Source organism: Rhinopithecus bieti, unplaced genomic scaffold (assembly GCF_001698545.2).
Source record: "Rhinopithecus bieti isolate Rb0 unplaced genomic scaffold, ASM169854v2 scaffold_14454, whole genome shotgun sequence".
NCBI lineage: Eukaryota > Metazoa > Chordata > Mammalia > Primates > Cercopithecidae > Rhinopithecus > Rhinopithecus bieti.
In genome coordinates this window covers 1,922,923-1,941,784 of record NW_016808228.1, presented here as the reverse complement: position 1 = coordinate 1,941,784, position 18,862 = coordinate 1,922,923, and the positions used below count along the sequence as shown (strand labels likewise).

Here is an 18,862-nt window from a genome sequence, read left to right as displayed (position 1 = left end):
CAAGACTCTGTCTCAAAAAAAAAAAAAAAAAAAAACACTTAAAAATTAAAAATTATTGGGCTGGGCACGGTGGCTCACACCTGTAATGCCAGCACTTTGGGAGGCCGAGGCAGGTGGATTATGAGGCCAGGAGATCAAGACCATCCTGGCTAACACAGTGAAACTCCATCTCTACTAAAAATACAAAAAATTAACCAGGCATGGTGGTGGGCGCCTGTAGTCCCAGCTACTTGGGAGGCTGAGGCAGGAGAATGGCGTGAACCCGGGAGGCAGAGCTTGCAGTGAGCCAAGATCGCGCCACTGCACTCCAGCCCAGGTGACAGAGCAAGACTCCGTCTCAACAAAAAAAAAAATTATTTGTTCATATTATAAAGGAAGTCATAGCACTGAACGTGAAAATAAAATGTTGAAATTTTTATTTTATTTATATCTTGAGACAGGGTCTTGCTCGCCCAGGCTGAAGTGCATGCAGTGGCATGAACATGACTCATTGCAACCTCCGCCACCAGTGCTCAAGGTGGGTGGACCACCTCAGCCTTTTGAGTAGCTATGACCACGGTGCGAGCAGCCCTGCCTGGCTCAATTTTTTTATTATCTTGGTAGAGACAAGGTTTCACAATATTGCCTAAGCTAGTCTTGAACTCCTGGGCTCAAGCAAACGTCCCACCTGGGCTTCCCAAAGTGCTGAGATTACAGGCGTGAACCACCACGCCTGGTCAACCTTTTTTAATATTTGAATTTTAAAAGAATATAAGCAAGGTTTTATTGAGACTGTATTGTGTGTGAAGCATTGTGTTGGACATACACCCTTACACTAAATCCTCTCAATAGGCAAAATAAATATTATAATCTTTATTTTAGAGAATTTAAAAAATACATTCAAGATCACACATAAATGAGAGAGCCAGGATTTGAACCAGGTTTGTAAACCAAATTCCAAGATCTCTCACTGTACCTTTTTTTTATTGACTAGTATATATCTCCCTTCACTCCCCAACCCTTTGAGTAGAGTATATTTCCTATAGACAAAGACCTTCTGGCTGGGCGCAGCGGCTCATACCTGTAATCCTGGCACATTGGGAGGACAAGGTGGGCGGATCCCTTGACATCAGGAGTTTGAGACCAGCCTGGCCAACAGGGGGAAACCCTGTCTCTCTACTAAAAATACAAAAATTAAGGCCAGGGGTGGTGGCTCACATTTGTAATCCCAGCACTTTGGGAGGCCAAGGTGGGTGGATCCTTTGAGGTCAAGAGTTCAAGACCAGTCCGACCAACACGGTGAAACCCTGTCTCTACTAAAAATACAAAAAAATGAGCCGGGCAAGGTGGCGCCTGTAATCCCAGCCACTCGGGAGGCTGAGGCATGAGAACTGCCTGAACCCAGGAGGCAGAGACTGCAGTCAGCCGAGATTGCGCCACTGTACGCCAGCCTGGGTAACAGAGTGAGAGCCTGTCTCAAAAAAAAAAAAAAAAAAAATTAGCTGGGCATGGTAGCACAGGCCTGTAGTCCCAGCTACTCCGCAGGCTGAGGCAGGAGAATTGTTTGAACCTGGGAAGCGCAGGTTGCAGTGAGCTGAGATTGCACCACTGTACTCCTTCATCCTGGGCAACAGACTGAGACTCTGTCTCAAAAAAAAAAAAAATCCTTCTTCTGCATAACTAAAATTCAATCATCAAAATCAGGAAATTAATGCTGGTATAGTACTACCATCTAATAATCAGACCCCATTTAAGTTTCTGCAATAATCCCAATCATATACTTGGGACGTAAAGGACCCAGTCCAGAATCACGTTACACTGGGTACAATGCAATTATTAATGCAGTTTTTCGCTTCCGAGATTTAAAGGAATCATTTTATACAGTCCACAAAAATTTACTGAGCACTTAGCATGTGAAAGGCACTGTATGACAATACAGTAGAGAATAAGACAGACAAGGTTATTCTGCTTCCAAAGAGCTTGCAATCTAGTAAGGAGAGATCAACAAACAAGTTAGCTAATCAACAAATTCAGATTTGGCCTAGTAGCTGGGAAATGGCCCTCTGAGGAGCTGAAACCTGAGTAAGAAGCTACCAGCATTGCTAAGAGATGGGAGAAGGGCATTTCCAACAGAGGAAACAACAAATTGAACAACCTAAGGCGGGACAAAACTTGGCATTTTGGAGCAAAAGAAATGCCAGTGTAGCCACAGCATCTCCAGCAAAGGGCATAGGAAAGGAGGTAGCAATAAGATAGGAAGAACACAGGAGGCAGGATTCTGAATCTCATAACTAAGACCAAAGAAAAACTAGGAAACCACTTTAAGCAGGCAATCTACATTATTTCATTTACATTTTTGAAAGCAGATTCTTGTTACCGGGAGAAAGAATGTCTGAACAAGGTAGCTGAGTGAAAGCAAAGACCAGTTAAGAGCTATTTCAGTAAGCCAGGTGACATAATGAGGGCTGAGACTAGGGTGGTAGAAACAAAGATGTAAAACAGATCATTGAATAAATAGATTTAAGTGACATTCTGGAGTCCAAAAGAACTTGATGATGGATTAGCTATAGGGATAAGGGAAAAACAGGATTCAAGGATAACTCCTAGGTGCCAGTTACGGAAGAGGGAAAGACTGGAATAATATTATGGAAGAGAGTTCTATTTTGGACATGTGAGGTATATTTAGACAACTGCCTACTAGGTTACTAAGTGGTAATGTCTAGCAACGCAGTTGGATAATATGTCTGGAACTCAGGCAAGAAGTCTAAACTAGAAACATAAATATGAGAATGATTCACATATAAATGGCATTTAAAACAATGAGTTGAATGAGACCACCTAGGGAATGAATTTAGAAAAAGAGGGTGAAAAAAAAACCCAGGAGTTTTATCCTGTCTTAGGTATGCCAATACTTAGATGTAGGTAAAGGAGAGAAGCCTGTTTAAAAAAAAAAAAAAAAAAAAAAAAAAGGCCAGGTGCAATGGCTCACACCTGTAATCCCAGCACTTTGGGAGGCCAAGGTCAGTGGATCACCTGAGGTCAGGAGTTCCAAGACCAGCTGGACCAACATGGTAAAACCCCATCTCTACTAAAACTACAAAAATTAGCCAGGTGTGGTGGTGTGCGCCTGTTATCCCAGCTACTGGGGAGGCTGAGAGGCAGGAGAATCACTTGAACCCAGCAGGGGGCAGTTGCAGTGAGCCGACACTGCACCACTGCACTCCAGCCTGGATGACACCTAGACTCCGTCTCAGAAAAAAAAAAAAATACAGTATAACAAGGAGTAAAGTGAAGGAAAACAAAAACATATGTCTCATAAAATGAGAAGTTGATTAACAGGCAGAAAACAGTGGTCAACTACATTGAACGCTCCTACGAGAGCCTGTAAGACGAATTTAGTAAATAGAAACCACTGGTAACCTTGATTAGAGTAGTTTTAATGGTAAGAATGGAGGCCAATCTGTAGTAGGCTGAGAAGCAAAGGAAAGTAGAGAGAGCACAAAATGACAACTTTTGAAAACTGGTTTGGAGGAGAATCAGAGAAATGAGGCTGTAGCTAGAGAATAATGTGGAATGGGGAGAGGGCTTATAAAGAAGGAAGCCTCATTTAGAGCTGCTGTCCAATAGTGCTGTCTGCAATGATAGGGATGTTCTATATCTGCACTGTCCAATAAAGTAGCCATTAGCCAAATATGGCTACTGAACAACTGAAATATGGCTAGCATCACTGAGGAACTAAATTTTTAAAATTTTTCTTTTAACAGTCACACATTTCATTGCAGAAAGCACTACTGGTTAGTAGCTACTATACTGGACAGTACAGTTCTAAAGCACATCTGTATACTAACAAAGATGATCCAGAAAGGGAAAAATTCATGATGCAGGCAAGAACGAGGTAAGTCCTTAAGAAGTCAACAGGCAGCCGCGCGCGGTGGCTCAAGCCTGTAATCCCAGCACTTTGGGAGGCCGACACAGGCGGATCATGAGGTCAGGAGATCAAGACCATCCTGGCTAACCCGGTGAAACCCCGTCTCTACTAAAAATACAAAAAACTAGCCGGGCGAGGTGGCAGGCGCCTGTAGTCCCAGCTACTCCGGAGGCTGAGGCAGGAGAATGGCGTGAACCCGGGAGGCGGAGCTTGCAGTGAGCTGAGATCCGGCCACTGCACTCCAGCCCCTGCACTCCAGCCCCGGCAACAGAGCAAGACTCCGTCTCAAAAAAAAAAAAAAAAAAGAAGAAGTCAACAGGCTGACAGGGTGTGGTGGCTCACACCTGCAATCCCAGCACTTTGGGAGGCCAAGGTGGACAAATCACTTGAGGTCAGTAGTTCAAGACCAGCCTGGCCAACATAGAGACGAATCCTCATCTCTATTAAAAATACAAAAATTAGCCGGGCGTGGTGGTGGGCACCTGTAGTCCCAACTACTCAAGAGGCTGAGGCAGAAGAATCACTTGAACCTGGGAGGTGGAGGCTGCAGCGAGCCGAGATCATGCCACTGCACTCCAACCTGGCCAACAGAGTGAGACTCCATCTCAAAAAACGATAAATACAGAAATAAGGAGAAATCAACAGACTGAGCAGAGTGGCTCATGCCTGTAAACCCAGCACTTTTTGAGGCCGAGGCAGGATGACTGCTTGAGTCCAGCCTGGGCAACAGAGGGAGACCCCATCTACACACACAAAAAAATTAAGATTAAAAAAAAGTCAAGAGAAGAAGTCCCGAGCACAAGTGGCGAAATCTACATGGGATACAACATGAATGAAGCAAGGCATGAAATTACAGTAACTGGTAGAGACAAAGACTCAAAATATGTGTTAAGACTGATTCGTATCTTAAGCATATAACTCAATTACAGAGGGCTATAAAATCCAAGCAGGAGGGGGGAGGGTAGGTAACTCATATCTACTAAGGACCTATTATGTGACAGGCATTTTCTAATTTTTTTTTTTTTTTTTGAGAAGGAGTCTCGCTCTGTTGCCGAGGCTACAGTGCAGTGACACGATCTCAGCTTGCTGCAAACTCCCCCTACTGGGTTCAAGCAATTCTCCTGCCTCAGCCTCCTGAGTAGCTGGGATTACAGGCACCCACCACTATGGCCAGCTCTTTTGTATTTTTATTAGAGATGGGGTTTCACCATGCTGGCCAGGCTGGTCTTGAACTCCTGACCTTGTCATCTGCCCGCCTCGGCCTCCCAAAGTCCTGGGATTACAGGTGTGAGCCACGGTGCCCGGCCGTGACAGCCATTTTCTTTTTTCTTTTCTCAAGATGGAGTCTCGCTCTGTCGCCCAGGCTGGAGTGCAATGGTGCGATCTTGGCTCAAAGCAACCTCTACCTCCTGGGTTCAAGTGATTCTCCTCCCTCAGCCTTCAGAGTAGCTGGGAGTACAGGCATGCACCACCACACTTGGCTAATTTTTTGTATTTTTAGTAGGGATGGGTTTTCACCATGTTGGCCAGGCTAGTCTAGAACTCCTGACTTTGTGATCCGCCCACCTCGGCCTCCCAAAGTGCTGGGATTACAGGCGTGAGCCACCGCACCCAGCCATGACAGGCATTTTCTAAATGACAAATTATTTCTCTCTTCTCTAACTACAGTCTTGTAAATATCATTTTATAAACAAGAACAATGACGCTCTAAGAAAAGCAACTTCATGAAATTACACACACAGTAAACGCCGGGATTTGGACATAGGCCTGTGACTATAGGGTTAGAATTTTCCCATTGCATATGGTGGGAGGTTAAGGCCAGGCATGGTGGCTCACGCCTGTAATCCCTGCACTTTGGGAGGCCGAGACGGGTGGATCACCTGAGGTTAGGTTACTTTATCTACTTCAAACATGGTTGAAACCCCATCTCTACTAAACATAAAAAATTAGCTGGGCGTGGTGGCGCATGCCTATAATCCCAGCTACTTGGGAGGCTGAGGCATAAGAATCACTTGAACCCAGGAAGCGGAGGTTGCAGTGAGTGAAGATCAGGCCATTGCACTCCAGCCTGGGCAGTAACAGCAAAACTCCCTCTCAAAAAAAAAAAAAAAAAAAAAAGGTGGGAGGTTAAGAACCACTCTGTTTCTGCACCTGGAATTAACATAAACAGCAGATCAATCTGGAAGTTACCAACAAGTGCCAACAAGCCTAGAGATACTAGGCCAGAGGCAAAAACTATCCTGTCAATGCTTTCCACAGAATAACGAAGCAAATAATAGCCATTTTTAAAAAATACAAGTGAAAATACCTATTAAGATGGGAAGGAATGGACTTCCTTACAACTTAGGTTATCTACTTTATTGAATACAGATGTATCAATTAGAAAATCAGCACTGTTTTATAATACATACTAAAATAATATCTGAGCATATTAGAAAAACTAAGTCAACATACCCTCTCTCCAATTTGTACATTAGGAGAAAACAATTATTAAACTGAGTCTAACCCATTATTAAATTACAACTTAGATTTTAGAGTGGGCAAAGATCATCTAGATCTGTGTTGTCCATGTAACCACCAACTACGTCCAACTATTTAAAGTAACTAAAATTAAATAAAAAATTCAATTCCTCAAGTGCACTACTTGCTCGTCAAGTATTCAACAGTCACACATGGCCAATGGCTACCTCACTGGATAGCAGAGAACACATCTATCATCATAGAAAGTTCAACTGGGCAGTGATTAGCTTCTACATTTTCCATTTGACTTTTTTCAGAAGGGTCAGTGGAAAGAGCAACTCAGAAGACTAACGAGCTGAACAACCATGTATGCATCATTTTAATTTTTATTTATTTACGTATTTTTTGAGACAGGGTCTCTTGCTGTTGCCCCGGCTGGAACGCAGTGGTGCGATCAGGGCTCACTGCAGCCTCAACCTCCTGGGCTCAAGCAATCCTCTCATCTCAGCCTCTAAAGTAGCTGGGACTACAGGCATGCACACCACAACTGGCTCATTTTATTTTGTAGAGACAGGGTCTCACTATACTGCCCAGGTGTATGCATCATTAAGCAGTGCTTCTTAAACTGAATGTGCACTGAATGACTTGAAAATCTTGTTAAAATGTAGGTTCTTCCCAGCATGGTAGAAGGCCAGGAGTTTGAGAACAGAATGGGCAACACAGCGAGACTCCACTCCTTAAAAAAAAAAAAAAAAAAAAAAAAAAAGGCAGTGTATGATGGCACACACCTGTATTCCAGCTACTGAGGTGAGAGTATTACTTGAGTCCAGGAGTTCCAGGTGGCAGTGCGTTATGATCACACCACTACACTCTGATCCAAACTGGGCAACAGGGCAAGATTGTGCCTCTTATTTACAAAAAAAATGTAGATTCTAAGATTCTAATTCAGTAGGACTGAGATGAGGTCAAGATTCTAACTTCTAACAAGTTCGCAGGTGATGCTAATACTGTTGGTCCAGAAATCACACTTTCAGTACCAAGGTCTTAGATCTCTCCAGGCCTCAGTTTCCTTAACTGTCAAATGATGTACATGAATGAAGCAAGATAATGTCCATGACACCTCCAAAACAGTAATATTTTTAAAGTTTTATGATCGTACAGAATTAAATACATATAGATTTGTACTCTCTGCAGAGGCAGACTTTTCTGAGGTAAATGCTAGGATTCTAAAAACAAGTTTTATGATACCATTTTTTTTCTGTGAAAAAAATACCAAATTGGCCGGGCGCGGTGGCTCAAGCCTGTAATCCCAGCACTATGGGAGGCCGAGGCGAGCGGATCACAAGGTCAGGAGATCGAGACCATCCTGGCTAACACGGTGAAACCCCGTCTCTACTAAAAAATACAAAAAACTAGCCGGGCGAGGTGGCGGGCGCCTGTATTCCCAGCTACTCGGGATGCTGAGGCAGGCGAATGGCGTGAACCCGGGAGGCGGAGTTTGCAGTGAGCTGAGATCTGGCCAGTGCACTCCAGCCTGGGTGACAGAGCGAGACTCCGTCTCAAAAAAAAAAAAAAAAAAAAACAAATTTAATGAAAATCAATTGGAAAATTTTATTTGCTATATAAACATTCAATCTCTGAACAAGTTTTTAGAAATGGACTTAGAAGACTGACATGTATAAAAGACAAAGCTTTTAGAACTCTATGGGCCGGGCGCAGTGGCTCACGCCTGTAATCCCAGCACTTTGGGAGGCCCAGGCAGGTGGATCAGGTCAAGAGAGCGAGACCATCCTGGCCAACATAATGAAACCCCGTCTCTACTAAAAAAATAAAAATAAAATACAAAAATTAGCTGGGCATGGTGGTGTGTGCCTGAAGTCCCAGCTACTCAGGAGGCCGAAGCTGAAGAATCACTTGAATGTGGGAGGCAGAGGTTGCAGTGAGCCGAGATGGCACCACTGCGCTCCAGCCTGGCGGCAGAGTGAGACTCGTCTCAAAACAAAAAACAAACAAATAAAAAAAACCAACTCTATCAGACAGCCACACAGTATTTTCCAAATAGGCAGTTGATGGAGATGAAAAAAACCAGTGCTGGACTTGGCCCACATCACTGTCACCTTAAAAGCATCAGCTTCACATGAAAGCAACCCCTGGAAAATGCCATTAATTACAGTAACATTGAAGTTGCTTTCTTAAAGTCTCAGTCAAGGTTCTCAGCAATAAAAATGAGCAAAATTCCCATACCACAGGCAGGTTGTAGTGTAATGTAACAACCCACAAAACAGGCTGAAGGAACTAATGAAGGCAGCCAACAATGCCACACAGAATTTACTTCTGAGGCATCTTCTTTCCATTTTAACAGGGGACCTAGAGTAACACAAGGTTCAAATGGTTCAAAAGTAACAAGGAATTGGATAGCAGTGGTGAGAAGGCTCAGCATTTCATAAAACAGTACCTTGGAGATAGGAAGCAAGCTAAGATACCCAGTTTTTGTTTGTTTGTTTGTTTTTTGGAGTCTCGCCTCAGCCTCCCAAAGTGCTGGGATTACAAGCGTTAGCCACCGCCCTGGCTTCAGTTTGTTTTTAAACTCTGAATTATGCACTACAGCTAATTACCTATATTTGAAAACAATGCCGGAAATGTGTTAAACCTCTAAGTAATATGATGCTCTGAAAATTTTCAATACTTTATATTTGTATTTTTATGTTTACTAGAAAATTTTTTTTAAAGTTTGAATTAAGCTTTATTTAAAAATCCTCTAGATATAAAGCACGCAATACTCGTCCAAAATAGTTCCAAAAATTTAATTCACATTAACAATACATTTTACGGGCCGAGAGCAGGGGCTCACGCCTGAAATCCCAACACTTTGGAAGGCTGAAGCAGGCAGATTGATTGAGCCCAAGAGTTCAAGAACAGCCTGGGCAACATAGTGAAAACTCATCTCTACAAAAAATACAAAAACTAGCCAGGCATGGTCGCACACAGCTGTAGTCCCAGGGACTCAGGAGGCTGAGGCAGGAGATCACCTGAGCCCAGGAAGTAGAGGTTGCAGTGAACAGTGATTGTACCATTGCACTCCAGCCTGGGTGACAGAGCAAGACCCTGTCTCACAAAAACAACAACAACAAACACTTTACTGTCCACAAACTCCTCAAATCCCTTTGGAAAATTAAATGGTATACACAGAAAAACTAGAGGATGGGTGGGAAATTTTCTTTTATTTTAAAAATTGAGACAGGGTTTGTTATGTTGCCCATATTGGTCTTGAACTCCTGGCCTCAAGCGATCCTTCCACCTCAGCGGAATCCTAAAGTGCTGGGATTACAGGTGTGAGCCACTGCACCCAGCCCCACTCTTAAACTGCCATTCTCAATCTTTTTCCCCCTCTCAATCTTATTTTAAGCCAACTTGCTAAACATTGCCTGTTTTAAAATCAGTCAAAAGATTTATCTTATTACCAAGTTTCAACTTAAAGTTTTAAATTTGGAAGTGTACATTCAGCTTATCTTAAAAAAAGAAAAGAAAATAGTGCCTAATACCTATTTCAAATTGTCTTTATTAAAACAGAAAATTCACATAAATCACAAAGCACAACATATAATCATGTTTTAATAATTCCATGAGAGTGAAACATTCATATTCAGAGCCATATCTGATTAAATATTAAAGATAACTCACATAACCAATAAAAACATAAGGTCAATTTCTAATGACACCATAAAAGTACTATCTGTCCTTTATAAATAACTTGTAACAAATCTCTCTCAGCAGTAGCCAAAAACCTGCTAGTATCAAACATTTAATTTCAGCACCTGACCAGCAATTGGTTTTACCTTTCCTCTCAGCAAACGTTACACAATTCCACCTGTAGGGTATACGATATCCTTTTAAAATGCAATTTAAGAAGCCATTACTTTATAGAAACTGCTGTTCCTCTTCAGAAAAAAATGAGAGAGAATTTCAATGTGGACAGGAACATTTTAGCCTATCATTTAAAAAAAAAAATACAATAAAAAAAAAAGCCACGTAGCAGTCCGTGGGCAGCATGAGTCATCATCCAACTCAAAACTTGCAGCAGCACTTGTAAGCTTCCTCCTACCCGACCCCATCCCCTTCAGCAAAGCACCCTGAGTCAGCAAACCTTACTATTTTGTCAGTTATGTTTCTCACGATGCTTTAAATGAATTTATGTAAAGCACTGCAACATTTTTAGTGCTAACATTTGTCTTTAGAATGTGTGCATTTTTTTAATCGCAAAATTAACTTACTTCAGATCACTCTTCTCTGGATTTTTTAATCACAAAGTAGCCAACGACTACTTCTAATGCTCTTTTGCAAATAACAGAATTCCAAAATATCCTCATATACGAAGTTTTTCCTAAAATATTCTCCGTTTTCCAGTGTTTTCTTCTGAACAGTAATACCTAGGTGATCAAATATGTTCTGCTCAAATCTGGCATATTTTTTAGATTAACTGTAATTACTGAATTCAGGACATCAATAAATAATTTGACAAGCTTAACAAGGCAATTCTTAATAAATGAGGTAAAGACTTTACACTCCCTGGCACGTAGCAAACACTTCATAAACATGTTTGAACAATTACTATCTAAAGACAAAGTTTCTTTCACCCAATTCAAAATTATTTTTTAAAAATTACAATCTGACATTTCTATGAAGAAATTCCTGATTTCAGGGCCAGGCCCTGTTTGGACCCTACATTCTTCTGGTCAGATCATTCTTTCCATCTCAGTTTTCCAGCGTCAAAGAGAGAGGACATGCCCAATTGAAACTGTAAGAGACAGGCTAGAAGAATCAGTCATCAGAAAATTACTCTGAAGCTGCTTGCTCTTCATTGTACGGCGTGTTAATTTTTCCCCTCGACAAATCATCTGTATCCGTTAAAATAAAGTCATTACTGAGACTGCATCTTTAGCAATGAACATGAATTACGCCGTTAATACAAGTAGGCTTCTAATTCCAACTCTCCAGTCCCTTTCACTGGACCTTTTCCAATGAACCAGAAAAAGAAAAAATAAAACAGGAAAGGAATCGAGAAGCTCCTGCTGCACAGAGCTCCCCCGTAACACCTGAACCGGTTGGGTCCTACACTCGTCAATAAACAAAAGGTTGCCAAAACACCTTTACTTTTCGACACAACTCACAAGGCGGACTAAAATGCACAGCAAAGCGACAAGGCCCTTTTTGGTGAACCGACAAAACAAGCTTTCATTTGGGCACTTTCACAGAACACCACTTAAGGTCCCGAAAGAAGCTAAGGCAAGACTGCAGGGCCGGGGGAGGAAATTAGGAATTTCGTCTCCGAGTTTTCAGTACCTCATTCATGGCTAGACTCAAAACTTGGGCGGACTTCAGGGCTCTGAGGCGAGCCGGGTGAGCGCTGCGCGCTACGCCACTGGAGACTTTGCCCGGCCGGAGTCAGCTGAGGCCGAGTCACCGGGTGGGACGGGGGAGGAGACACGGGAGCATTTCGAAGGGCAGAGTGCCAGGAAGGCGAGACTCCACGCCACCTCATGTTCCCCGGGCCGCCGCCCCTCGCTCGCCCGCCCTACGGTCCGGCTGGGTTTCGAACCCGCGGAGCCGGGCGCAGGTGGCTGGGCGGCAGCCGGCGTGCGGTGCCAAGGAACGGGCGCAGCCCGGCAGGGCGGGTGGGAGGGCCCACTGGCCGCCTCGCGGGCCCCACGCGGACCCCGGGCCCGCCGCCCCGCCGGCGCGCGACGCGGCCGCCAGCCGAGAGGGCGGCAGGCGGGCGAGGCATGTGGGGGCGGGCGACAGACCAAACAAAAGCGCCTTTGTTGAGCGGCAGCCGCCGGAGGGTCACACACAATGGAGGAGGGAGCCGGCTCCGCCGCCGCCGGGCCCGCCGCGGCGCCCTCCCGAGCCTCCCCGCCGGCGCACCCCGCACACGTACACACACACACTCACGGGACTTCTCCGACTCATCGAGAGAGTGCGGGGCCCGCGGACAGCCCCCAGTGTCGGCTCAGGTCTCCGGCTGTGCTGGCAGCAGCGGCGTCTCCGAGGCTCTCGCTTTGCCGCAGTCGCCGCCATGTAACCCCGACCCGCGAGAGAGGGCGAGGGAGAGGGGGCGGAGCCTCGCCGTGCCACGCCCCCTCACGTCACAGGCTCACTCCACGGGTTCTCCCGCCCCCGCCCTGCCCAGCGCGCCCGCACGCGCAGGAATTTCCAGCGCCCGTGACTAGGCTGCGCGCGCCGCGGGGGCGGTGGGAAAGGCACGCGGCTAGTCCTGCGTCTCAGGGGGCTTTGCCTGCGGGCGGGCGAGGAGGAAGACAGTCGGGCCGTCTCTGCTCCGCTACCTGCCCCGGCATTAAGGGAACAATGTGACCAAACCCAGTGCGAGCGTTTACTAAGCACCTACTACGTGCAGAGCACTGGGCAATCCGAGAGGAAGAGGCCTCAGTCTCCAGGAAGGCTGGACCTCAAGATGGATTAGGCTGGGAGGCGGCAGCCCGCGCACAAGGCAGACGCGTCCGAGGCCAAGTACTAAGGTCATTCATTCTGCCAGAGTATGGAGGAAGGCTTTTAGGAGAGGTCGCCACGGGTGGCCTTTCAGCTGGATCTTGGAGGAGCGGGTGTAACCAGGAGGTGAAGGGGAGAGTGTTTCTGCCGAGGGAACAGTGTGAGCAAAGACTGGGAAGCCTTGTTGTAGGAACTGGGATAGGATAATTTGGATTTGGAAAGGGATGCACTGTGAAACGTAGAAAGGTGGATGGGTACCTTCTTGGGCCCACTTCTTGGCTAAAAGCAAACTTACATTACTTTTAATGGCTTATTGAGTCCAAGGAGCCTTTCCAGTGTTTATGTGAAATTTAAGTATTTATGAAATTAGAGACGCAGGTCAGCATATTTTTTCAATGACTTCATCACCATCTCGATGAGAACCATACAACAGCCCCATAGCCATTATTATGGGCATCTTCAAGAGTGAGGCAAAGACGACTTCAAAAAAATCACAAAGGGCCGGGCGTGATGGTACACGCCTGTAATCCTAGCACTTTGGGAGGCCCAGGCGGTCAGATCACCTGAGGCCAGGAGTTCGAGACCAGCACGGCCAACATGGTGAAAGCCCCGTCTCCACTAAAATACAAAACTAGCCAGGTGTGGTGGCTCACATCTGTAATCCCAGCTACTCGGGACGCTGAGGCAGGAGAATCGCTTGAACCCCGCTGAGGCTTGCCGTTAGCTGAGATCGTGCTACTACACTCCAGCCTGGGCGAAAGCGTGACACTCCGTCTCAAAAAAAAAAAAATCACAGAGTAACGAAGTTAAGTGGTTGGGGTGAGCTCGAATGCTTTATATTTTTTAATATTTAAAACAACGTCAGCTGAGTACCAGATGTGAAGAAGAGGTGATGAGTGAATAAAACCAAAAGAAAGGGGAGACTTATTGCAACCGCAGAATTTCCAGCTTCTGCAACAAGAGCTCTTAACTTCAGCCGCACTGCCCCTGCTCTAGGCTCTCCTCTGATCCTCAGGACATTTTCCTCTCACTGTTTGAGAACTCGTTTACCTTCCTCTTCCGTCAATGTTTGATCACCCAGAGAACGTGGGAGAATAAATACCAAGCACTGGGCCTTCCCTCAAGGAGCGTTTAATCCAGTGTCACTGCTGACTTCCGGTAAATAACCTGTGGATAATGCAAAGTTGGCTTACAATAGTAAGGGAGACCACTAAGTTGACAGAATCTTTGTACCTCTTCAAAAGGGGAGGTCAAGGATGGAATAATTACAAGATTTGGGGCTCTGGTTTTGTTTTCAGACAGAGTCTTGGTCTGTCGCCAGGCTGGAGTGCAGTGGCGCGATCTCGCCTCACTGCAACCTCTGCTCAAGCGATTCCCCTACCTCAGCCTCCTGAGTAGCTGGGACTACAGGCGCGCGTCACCACGCCCAGCTAATTTTTGTATTTTTAATAGAGACGAGGTTTCACCATGTTGACCAGGATGGTCTCAATCTCCTGACCTGGTGATCCACCCGCCTCGCCTTTCCAAAGTGCTGGGATTACAGGCGTGAGCCACCACACCCAGCCCAGGGATCTGGTTTAAGACTGGTTTTTCAGTGACGGGTTCTGATGGAGTTTGGGACAAATTTGTGATATCATAGTTTAGGATGGGTGGACAGAGGATGGGGAGAGTTTTGAAGAGAGCCTAAAGGGATAAATAGTTGTTAAACTCAGTAGAGCAGAGGGCTATTTACCCTGATGAAGGCAAATTCTGTCAGTAACTTAATGAGATAAATGGATTTTAGGAAGTTCCTGAAACCACGATCAAGTTATTTGCAACTCCACCGTTTTGGGCAAGAGTTTCTTGGAATTCAATTTATATTTATTGCAGATAGTTGAACTGTAAAGTCATGGTAATGTAATTGGTTTTAGTTTTTTGGGGTTTTTTTTTTTTTTTGAGATGGAGTTTTGCTCTTGTCACCCAGGCTGGAGTGTAGTGGCATAATCTCGGCTCACTGCAACCTCCACCTCCCGGGTTCAAGCGATTCTCCTGTCTCAGCCTCCTGAGTAGCTGGGATTACAGGCTTGTACCACACGCCCAGCTAATTTTAGTATTTTTAGTAGAGATGGGGTTTCACCACGTTGAGCAGGCTGGTCTCAAACTCCTGACCACCCACCTCGGCCTACCAAAGTGCTGGGAGTACAGGAGTGAGCCACTGGGCCTGGCCAGTTCTGGTTTAGTTTTGTGTGTGTGTGTGTGTGTGTGTGTGTGTGTGTGTGCGATGGAGTCTGGCTCTGTGGCCCAGGCTGGAGTGCAGTGGCAGGATCTCGGCTCACTGCAAGCTCTGCCTCCCAGGTTCAAGCTACTCTCCTGTCTCAATCTTCCAGTAGCTGGGATTACAGGTGGTGCCACCACACCCAGCTAATTTTTGCATTTTTATTGGGGGGGGGGGGGTTTCACCATGTTGGCCAGGCTGGTCTTGAACTCCTGACCTCAAGTGATCTGCCCACCTCAGCCTCCCAAAGTGGTGGGATTACAGGCGTGAGCCACTACACCCAGCCCGGTTTTAGTTCTTAATCCTATTCTAGGCAGTGGCTCACACCTGTAGTCCCAGCACTTTGGGAGGCCAAGATGGGTGGATCACCTGAGGTCAGGAGTTTGAGATCAGCCTAACCAACAGGGTAAAACCCCATCTCTACTAAAAAATACAAAAAAAATTAGCCAAGCATGGTGGCGTGCACCACCCAGCTACTCAGGAGGTTGAGGCAGGAGAATCGCTTGAACCCAGGAGGTGGAGGCTGCAGGGAGCCAAGATCGTGCCACTGCACTCCAATCTGGGTGACAGAGCGAGACTCCCTCTCCAAAAAAACAAATAAATAAATCAATCCCATTCTGTAGCTATAAAAAGTTTCAATGCTTGGCCGGGTGCGGTGGCTCAGGCCTGTAATCCCAGCACTCTGGGAGGCCGAGGCAGGTGAATCACCTGAGGTTAGTAGTTCGGGACCAGCCTGACCAACATGGTGAAACCCTGTCTCTACTAAAAATACAAAAATTAGCTGGGCATAGACCGGGTGCGGTGGCTCACACCTGTAATCCCAGCACTTTGGGAAGCCGAGGCGGGTGGATCACTTGATGTTAGGAGTTTGAGACCAGCCTGACCAACATGGTGAAACCCCCTCTCTACTAAAAATACAAAATTAGCCAGGCGTGGTGGTGCACGCCTGTAATCCCAGCTACTCAGGAGGCTAAGGCAGGAGAATTACTTGAACCTGGGAGGCAGAGGTTGCAGTGAGCCGAGATCACACCATTGCACTCCAGCCTGGGCGACAAGAGTGAAACTCCGTCTCAACAAAACAAAAAAAGTTTCAATTCTCAGCATTTTTTCAAACTGCAGATTATGATCCATTAGTGAGTAGTGAAATCATTTTAGTGGATTACAATTTGCATTTTGTCTTAATAGAGCAAAAAACTAAATAGCATTGCCCAGAAGAAAGGGCAAACATTGTTTTGTGCAACTTTTGTCTTGGTTATGTAACACATTTCAACAGATCTGAAAATGCCATTCATTATGAAACATACCATTATTTTATGTACTATTAAGAAAGTGAAAACTCTATCAAAATATGATAACTTATTGCTACATCCTTTTTTTTTTTTTTTTTTTTTAGAGAATCTCACTTTGTCACCCAGGCTGGAGTGCAGTGGTGTGATCATGGCTCACTGCAGCCTCAAGCTCTCAGGCTCAAGCAATCCTCTTGCCTCAGGCTCCTGAGTAGTTGGGACTACAGGTGTGCACCACCACACCTGTCTAATTATTTTTTGTAGAGATTAGATCTCACTTTGTTGCCCAGGCTGATCTCCAACTCCTAAGCTCAAGTGATCCTCCTGCCTCAGGCCTCCCAAAGTGCTGGGATTACAGGGATGAACCACCACACCTGGCCTAAATCCTGATTTCAGGCATTAAAATGGAGGAAGTACTTCTTAAAATTGATGAAATATATAGTTTATATGAATGTTGTCTCTTGGAACATAATGTAAAATGTATTTCTATTTACTGCTTATTATTGCTATGAGCTATGCTATTGCTGAAAGTTTGAAAGTCACTGCCATAGTGGAGGAACGCAGGAGAGAAAAAATAACTACAGTGTGAACTAGATGAGTGCTTCCTGAGCAGAGATGCAAATTACTTGCTTTTGTTGGACTATAATGAAAGGAACAATTGATAAGAACTGGGGACACAGGGAGAGAGAGTATTTGAACTGGGCTTGATTCCATCGGGTAGTATCTGGAAAAAAAACATCTCGGATGAAAGAAAGTACAAAGACATGAGCATGCAGGGCACACTTTGGAAAATGGGAGAAGTCTGATAGGCCTGGGAGAATGAAGACAAGTTAGCACCACACTGAGAAGGCCTTGATTACAAGGCCAAAACTTTTGGATTTTATGCTAAGGAGAGTAGGAGAGGAATGTAAAGGATACAACTAGTATTTTAGAATATAACACTGGCATTGATAGGAAGGGTAGGTTGAGCAAGAGATTGGAGACCTGGAGCAGGTAGAAGAATCCATTGTTTTTTCTGCCCTGTATCCAACGTATGGTCTTCTGGTAACAAAACTCCCATGTCCTCGAAGGAGCCTCCCTTTCCTGTGTAAGTAAAAATTTTTTTCTGTTGCAAGTAATAGAGAAGTCAAACCAAACTGTGTCTCATGAGAGAGACACAATATATTTAGATGGCTATTGTACCTTTACTGGGTGAGGAAGGAGATGGTAATACAAGAAAGATTATTGGGTAAAGTGGACTTGGTGAATGCTTAGATGAGTCAGAGATGTGTGTTAAGTCACCCAGTTGCTCCCACATTACCTCTTTAAGTTCCCTCTTTAGGCTTCTTGTTTTATCTTCTTCCAGTTAAGTTACCCTATGAAGATAAACTATCAAATACCTTGATTTTCAAAATGGATGGAAAATAGAGTTTAGCAATACAAACTACTACATTTGATGGTAAACCCTGGAAAATGTCTGATATAAATCATTAAAGACAGTATGTTAGGGAAAATGTAACAGGTCATCATGACTTCTCTTCAAGTAAGTCATTACAGAGAAATACCACTTCCTTTCTTGATAGGATTTTTACATTACTTAACCAAGAAATTGGTCATTCAGGAAGGCAAGACACCTTTGTGGATAAGATGGAGTGATGTGGGTTTAGATTATAGCAGAGAAAGGTTGATTCAGAGTGCCAATTGATGGCATGACAAGGAATCTTGAGAGAGTTCTCTAGAAAAGCAATATAAATTTTCCCCTCTTTAGTCTTGTGTAATACACATATATTTTTTCAGGCAGAGTCTCACTGTGTCGCCCAGGCTGGAGTGTAGTGGCATGATCTTGTCTCACTGCAACCTCCGCCTCCTGGGTTCAAGAGATTCTCCTGCCTTATCCTCCCGAGTAGCTGGGACTACAGGTGCCCGCCACCACACCAGGCTAATTTTTGTATTTTCAGTAGAGACGAGGTTTCACCATATTGGCCAGGCTGGTCTCGAACTCCTGACCTTGTGATCCTCCCGCCTCGGCCTCCCAAAGTGCTGGGATTACAGGTGTGAACCATTGTGCCTGGCCGGGTAATATTTTTATCAGTGTTTTAAATTAAGGTACTTATTAAACTTAAAGGAGATATAAAACAGAGTGTGATAGATTTCCAAATAATTACTCAGAAGCATCTCCATAGGTTGCAAAGAATCTTTTTAAAAAGATGACATTTGACTGCAATAAAGTACAGTATCTTTGTTCAGAAAAATCATTTGAAAAGGGCCAGGATTTGGGAGACTTGGCTTAACCTGCTATTGTGACAATAAGGGATATTAATGCAGTGTGAGCAGATGCCAAAAAAAAATGTAACAAAATGTGTTAATAGGAAACAGTGTCCAGGTCCCAGGGGGTACCACACCTATGCGATTCAGCTCAAGATATCTGAACTTACGTGTTCAAATATAGACACCACATTTACAAAAGTTACC

The 18,862-nt window shown here is 44.7% G+C and overlaps 1 protein-coding gene across 1 annotated transcript in view; it reads right to left on the bottom strand.

The window, feature by feature from the left end:
* MAPK6 (mitogen-activated protein kinase 6) overlaps positions 1-12,489 on the bottom strand; it is a 49,217-nt gene extending 36,728 nt beyond the window's left edge. Inside the window, 1 exon segment of the mRNA XM_017886149.1 lies at positions 12,317-12,489. The gene's annotated coding sequence lies outside the window, so the exon portion shown is untranslated.
* Between the last annotated feature and the right edge of the window lie 6,373 nt (positions 12,490-18,862).